Genomic DNA, 7982 nt, shown 5'->3' on the forward strand with positions numbered 1-7982 from the left:
AAAGACCTTGAAAGTAATTCAGACCTTTTCAGTGAGTTCTCCTGCAGAGGAGGGAAGGATACATTATGCATGCCATCTATTATTAATGCTGTAGAGTCATGTTACCATCAGACATTGGTCCTCAGAAAATATCTAGAAAGCCTGATCCTCCAGAGGACACGTCCCCCAAACATGGATTCAGGAGAATATTTATGTTTCACTTTGACATCAACACTGAGTTTCTTTAGACATTCAAACAAGCTCAGCAGTGGAAGTTAAGATTTTAAATGTATTTATTTAAACATTTATTTAACCAGGAAGTCTCAGTATTAAGATAGAATAACAACAAGGCGAACATGAGGGACAGAAGAAGACACCTTCATTCATTAGTGGGGATTCTGAGCATCCACACTATTGATATTCCTGTCGGCCATTTTGTTTCTTATTCTTCTTCTGTGCCGGCCATCTCCTCCTTCATACTTTGTCACCGTTGGACACCATTTCAACTTAAAAAATCTATTTCTTCATCGTTCGACTGCTATGACTTTTCACATTTCTAACTTTTGTAATTTTTAAAATTTCGCTATTTTCATGCTATTTTCAACTATTTCTATGGGTTTTCAGCCATTGAATGTCATTTTCAGCTACTTTTAGGCCAAAATAGGCTAATTTTATGCTATTTTCAGCTACAATTAGGCTACTTTCAGCTATTTTTAGGCTATTTTTAGTTTTTTAAAGCTACTTTCAGCTATTTTTATCCTTTTATTAGCTATTGAAGTCCATTTTCAGCTACTTTTTATGCCATTTTATGCTATTTATATGCTGTTTTCAGCTATTTTCAGCTACAATTAGGCCAAAATAAGCTATTTTTATGCTATTTTCAAATACTTTTAGGCCACTTTCAGCTATTTTTGTCCTTTTATCAGCTATTGAAATCCATTTCAGCTACTTTTATGCCATTTTATGCTATTTTTGAGCTATTTTCAGCTATTCTAAGGCCAAAATCAGCTACTTTTATGCTATTTTCAGCTATTTTTAGGCCAAAATCAGCTATTTTTAGGCTATTTTCAGCTTTTTTTTAGCTACTTTCAGCTATTTTTTATCCTTTCTTAGCTATTGAATGCCATTTTCAGCTACTTTTATGCTATTTGTATGCTATTTTTTCAGCTATTTTTGTGCTTTTGGCTATTTTCAGCAGTTCTTCCACAAATCAACCCTCAGCATTCCCACGCAATTCCAGCTGAAATTCCAATTTTGATCTAGTTTCAAACAGATCTCTTCTCTCTTGGTTCCAAACACAGCAGCAGAACTGGAGGCCAGCAGTGATGGAGGATGACGGTCTGGGTCCACATGTAGGACTCTTCACTCTCGGTGATCCACACCAGTCTTTACTGGTGCTAGGGTACCAGGAGGATGACGGTCTGGGTCCACAGGTAGGACTCTTCACTCTCAGTGATCCACACCAGTCTTTACTGGTGCTAGGGTACCAGGAGGATGACGGTCTGGGTCCACAGGTAGGACTCTTCACTCTCAGTGATCCACACCAGTCTTTACTGGTGCTAGGGTACCAGGAGGATGACGGTCTGGGTCCACATGTAGGACTCTTCACTCTCAGTGATCCACACCAGTCTTTACTGGTGCTAGGGTACCAGGAGGATGACGGTCTGGGTCCACATGTAGGACTCTTCACTCTCAGTGATCCACACCAGTCTTTACTGGTGCTAGGGTACCAGGAGGATGACGGTCTGGGTCCACAGGTAGGACTCTTCACTCTCGGTGATCCACACCAGTCTTTACTGGTGCTAGGGTACCAGGAGGATGACGGTCTGGGTCCACAGGTAGGACTCTTCACTCTCAGTGATCCACACCAGTCTTTACTGGTGCTAGGGTACCAGGAGGACTACTCTCCTCACAGGCGTTCTGGACTCTTGATGATGTCACATTAATGTTTTTTATCAGGTGTGTGGTACAGCCCAGCCATCGTGGGAGTCAATACCAGCTCAGAGGTCCCGCCCCTCCTTGATTCTGATTGGCCAGTGAGGGAGAAGTGACTCTGCTGAACCTGGTACTGCTGGGGACCAGTTTTCTAAAGTGATGCATAATATCTTCACCTCACAGTGAGGTAGAGCTCGTCTTCAGTCTGTGTGGTTCACTTGGTTCACAGCGAATGAGGGATTTCTGCAGTGATCCTCTCTGAAGGGCTCAAACATCTCTGTGTGTGTGTGTGTGGGGGTGTGTGTGTGTGTGTGTGCGTGTGTGTTCAGAATTTACAGTACATCTTTTATACTTTTAGCTTTTAAACACTAAAGAGTAAAAAATACCTTTATTCTGGGATTTCAACATTAATCATGTCAAAGAATTTACAAAACTGAACCAGAACTGCAGACCAGTGAGCAAGCTTTTACTGTGGTACTGTTAAAGTAATGGAAGCAAATGGAAACACAAAATAAAGTCAAACACCAAACCCACTAAACACAAAAATATAAAGTTATCTAACAAACAAAAGTGAAGGAAAAAACTAAACCAGTTTAAACTGGGAGGAGAGGAAGACCAAGGCCTTCTAACAACTCCTGGACAACACTGCCATCTAGTGTCCATGAGCCGTCACATTCAAATTACAGTTTTTTCAACTGCATAAACACTAAAATCAAAAGTATTACACAATTATCAAAACCTTCCACTCAAGGAGCAAAACTTCAGCTCAGATTTGCACCACTATAAGCACAAAGTCAGCCTCACACTTTCTACAAAATAATACACACAGTGATTTTCAAACCACTAAACACACCTGTAACATCAGACACAGAAGTACAGCTGAGACCAGACGTTTACATACACTATATAAAAAGGCACATAAACTGTTTTTCTCACCGTCTAACATTAAATCAGATTAAACTTTTCCTGTTTTTGGTCAATTAGGATTACCAAAATTATTTCTATTTTTCTAAATGCCAGAATAATGAGAAAAGGATTTTTTTAGACAATTTTTATGACTTTCCTCAAAGTCAGAAGTTTACATACACTAAGATTACTATGCCTTTAAACAATTTGGGAAAGCCCAGATGATGATGTCATGTCTTTGGAAGCCTCTGATAGGTTTATTGACAACATTTGAGTTAATTAGAGGCACACCTGTGGATGTATTTTAAGGCACACCTGAAACACACTGCTTCTTTGTGTAACATCATGGGAAAATCAAAAGAAATCAGCCAAGATATCAGGAAGAGAATTGTGGACGTGCACAAGTCTGGTTCATCCTTGGGTGCAATTTCCAGATGCCTGAAGGTGCCACGTTCATCTGTTCAAACAATTATACGCAAGTATAAACACCATGGGAATGTCCAGCCATCATACCGCTCAGGAAGGAGACGGGTTCTGTGTCCCAGAGATGAACGTGCTTTGGTCCGAAAAGTGCATCTCAACCCAAGAACAAAAGCTAAAGACCTTGTGAAGATGCTGGCTGAAGCTGGTGAGAGTGTGTCATTATCAACAGTCAAACGAGTCCTGTACCCACATGGGCTGAAAGGCCACTCTCCCAGGAAGAAGCCATTACTCCAAAAGAAACATAAAAGAGCCAGATTACAGTTTGCAAATGCACACAGGGACAAAGACCTTCATTTTTGGAGACATGTTCTGTGGTCTGACTAAACTAAAATTGAACTTTTTGGCCATAATGACCATCGTTACATTTGGAGAAAAAAGGGGGAAGCTTGCAAGCCTGAGAACACCATCCCAACTGTGAAACATGGGGGTGGCAGCATCATGTTGTGGGCTTGTTTTGCTGCAGGAGGGACTGGTGCACTTCACAAAATAGATGGCATCATGAGGAAAGAACATTATGTGGAAATACTGAAGCAACATCTCAAGACATCAGCCAGGAAGTTAAAGCTTGGGAACAAATGGGTTTTCAAAATGGACAATGACCCTAAGCATACTGCCAAACTGGTTACAAAGTGGCTTAAGGATAACAAAGTCAATGTTTTGGAGTGGCCATCACAAAGCCCTGATCTCAATCCCATTGAAAATTTATGGGCAGAGCATTTGACCCAAGTCATACAGTTTAAAGGCAATGCTACCAAATACTAATGACATGTATGTAAACTTCTGGTTTCAGCTGTAGGTCATGATGTCACTTCCTTGCAATTCCAAAGCACTGACTGTCAGATTACCACACCAGTGAGTCGTTGGTTAAACAGCCATCAGGTGCACAAACACACGATTGCTTAATTGTAGACACACCAATCAGGTTTAAGCTCTATAAAACTGCAGCAGGTGAGTTCACCTGTCTTCAACCAACATGGAAGGAGTCAGAAGAAGAAGAGAGGGTGAGAGAGGGAATCCACAGAGGAGAAGGAGGAAGAGGAAGAGGAAGACCTGAAGCAAGAGGAGAACATGCTGAAAGAGGAAGAGGAGCAAATTCATCAAAAACATCTAAACCCAATCAAAGAGTTTTTCTGGGCATGGTAGTGGAGGGTTCCCCAGGCTCAGGGACCTCATCCAGCCCATGGAGGAGGTCGGTGACCAAATCAACGCTGCAGCTGTGCGAGGATGAACTCGACGTTCAAGACGGCTCTTCTCTCGTCCTGCCAAAGAGGATATCGTCTGTGATGTTGATGAAACTCTCGGGCCAGATCCAGCTAGGTGACCAGATAATGTCTAGTATTTTCAGTTTTTTCTTCTTACTGTAGATGTAACCTGAGCTGAGAGAGTATTTTCTGTCTGTCTGATATTTGCTGAGCTTACAGTGTTATTCTCACTGCTGTAGTAGCATGAACATGGGACGTGTGTTGTTGTGATTCTCCGTGCTGACATGTTGGCTGATCATAAATGACATTTTCATCAGTCTGCAGCATTGGCCCTGTGTGGTGTTGGGTGAGTTTATTATATATTTGCTGTTTCTCTGTGTGCTTCACTTCAGTACTCTAAACACTGAGGAGTAGAAATGCTGAAAGTGTTTTAGTTCAGCAACAGCAGTGTGTAACTGCTTCAAACAGGATTTAGTCTTATGAAATGTGTGTGTGTGTCATGGTAACAAAATGTGTGTTTATAAATTAGTGTATAGTTTTTACAAAAGTGTTTCATTTAGCAAAGGATCTGAGGTGTTCTGCTACGTGTGTGTGTGTGGTTGGGTGTGTGGGTGTGTGTGTGTGTGGTTGGGTGTGTGGGTGTGTGTGTGTGTGTGTGGGGGGGGGGTGTGTGTGTGGGTGTGTGGGGGTGTGTGTGTGTGTGTGTGTGTGAATTGTGTGTAGAGTTTTGACAAAATGAGCCCTGTTTTCAAAATCATGTTCAAGCAATGGAAACAACTGTAAAAACCACTTTTTCCCTTCATTTTTACCCATTTTGACCTCTTTTTTTTTTTTGCAACTTTTGACCCATTTTTCTGCCACTTCTATCCCATTTTTACCCCTTTTCACAATTTTCTCCCATTTTTCACCCATTTCAGCTACCTTTTGTAATTAAATACCACTTGTTTCCTAGTTTTTGCCCATTTTAGTCACTTTTCTCTCTTTTTTGGCACATTTGGCCAGGTCCCCCTTGAAAAAGAGATCTTGATCTCAATGGGGCTAGTCTGGTAAAATAAAGGTTAAGAATTTGGACCATTTTATGTCACCTATAACATTTTATTGTCACTTCTCACCCAGTTTCACCCATTTTTGTTGCTTTTTGACTATTTTAACTCATTGTTATTGTACTTCAAGCTGTTTTTGCTTCCCCACTCAGACTGTGGCTCTGCAGAGGTATTTTTGGTGGAGGAGCAGTCGTAGATCAATACAGGGGCGGACTGGGACAATAATTCAGGCCCGGAATTTGATGCCATCCCAGGTCACCACCACCCGATTAATGCAAAACACCAAGAGTGAGTTAGGTTGGGCGCCTCCTGATGTCAGGGTGTAGAATAATAAAGCATGTGCCCACACACAGCTGTCTCTGTTTCTGTTCCCTACAAAGAAATGTTTCTGTTGTGTTGCAATAACCTGTACTCAAGCCACATAAACTGAAGTGATTCTGTTTCATCACTTTTAATGTGCAGGCTCTTAATCGCAACTGGATTTGACCTGCTTAAATAAAGGTTAAATGAAACAATATAATACAAGGACTTCATAGAATTCATTATGTTGTGTCTATGTAAGTTAACTATATACACAAATTTGCAATATCCTGTGTTAAAACTTAAAACATTTGTTTATTACAGTTTTTTCCAACTGCTAAACCACAATTTTGCAAACTAGGCTGGTTTTATCAAAACACTGAACAGAATTCACAAAACCACACACCCAAACTGTAAAATAGCTCATAGATCCTGCAAAACGAAGCACTGCAACCAAAACTACATACAGCATTATCAAAAACAAACTTTGCACCAGATTGCACACACTTTATTCATATTAGCAGATTTTAGTCTAACCAACTACACCGTCATGAGAAGCACTCTCATCTTTAGTTTGCTTTGCCATAATACTAAAATAATTCAAATTGTAGAAATTCGTCAGATTGTTCAGATGCACAGAAACATTTGCAGATACAAACACGCTGTTGAAATATTTATTTTTCTATTTTTCACCAAACAAGTCAGTGCAACATATGCACAGCAGATATATTTACACTGGAGTGAATAAAAATATGCCCACAAAAAAAGAGAAAAAGACAGTAAACTGAAAAAGAAAACTGTAGAAAAAATGTGCAGAAAAAAACTAGAAAAGCACTCAGAGAGCGCAGACCTCCACCACCAGCCCTATCTCCCAATAGTGAAGAACCTTTAAACACACTCCTGGATCCAGACGGTGATCCGGATCACTCCAAAACTCTAATCAGTTCTTCCCTATGCCATTTCTGACATTTCCTGAAAATTTCATGAAAATCCGTCCGTGACTTTTTGGGTTATGTTGCTAACAAACTAACAAACAAACAGACCCGATCACATGACCTCCTTGGCAGAGGTTAAAAAACAAATAAAAATTAAAGCTGCAAGCAGCATTGGTCGGGTCCTCGCCGTGTGGCACGTCCCTCATGTTTGACCTCCACTTTGTGGCTTCATCCCTCTTTGACCCTTTGACCTGCTCAAAGCTAGACTGAGGTGTGTCCCTGCAGCTCTGTCAGGAGCCTCAGACTTTATAGTGGGTGTGTATTAGACACTCCATTTTCCCGCCTTCAGTGTGTCACATGACCAGCTGCTTTGAGCTGTCAATCAGTGAGTGACATCATCACCAACTGCTCTTTGGTGCAGGAGTCAAATTGACTGAAATCTTTTTGAACCTCACCTCACAGATGCCACAATTTTGACCAAATCTCTGTAAAAATAAGATGTTTTTGTTGTAAATTTTGTCAGGAATCCATCCATGTCATTTTTAAAGCTGTAGGACCTTTGGTTTTTTGTGTAGAGGCCCAACTGCCACAGCTTATGTGGAGCTGAATCCCACTCACCCCATTCATTTGAATGGGAGGAGCTGTTAGAGCTTCTTCAGGGTTGACCAACTTTGAGGGCTCATCATTCAGAAACCGTTCGAGAAACAACAAATTCCTTCAGAACTTTTGATCAGCATGGCCTAGCGTGTCTTCTCTGCACGTTTCAAGCTGGTACCATTTACGGCCTAGGAGGAGATACGTTTTGTTTGGAGACCTATTTGCCTGGAAAATTTTATTTTGAAAGGCAAATTGCCGGCTTCCTGTTTGAGATAGGTTAGGGGTGTCAGCGCGTGATTTGTGGGTCTCGATGAGACGAGCGTTTCAACGTTGGTTTGATCTCTCTACGACATTCCTACTGGCCGTGAGGGCCGTTTTAGTGTGCCTAGGTGGCGCTAGAGAGCACATTTTGGCATGTTTGGAGTTAATTTTTTCATTTTATCAAATTTTTCACAGAATCTGAGGTGTGTGCATATTTTGGTGAGTTTTTGAGCGTGTTTAAGGGGTCAAATTAAGGTTTAAAGCGGTTGTGGAATAATAATAAGAAGAAAGAAACGGACGAAATACAATAGAGTCCTCGCCCTTTGGACAGCGAGGACCCT

The sequence above is a fragment of the Cheilinus undulatus genome, linkage group 9 (genome assembly GCF_018320785.1).
Source record: "Cheilinus undulatus linkage group 9, ASM1832078v1, whole genome shotgun sequence".
NCBI lineage: Eukaryota > Metazoa > Chordata > Actinopteri > Labriformes > Labridae > Cheilinus > Cheilinus undulatus.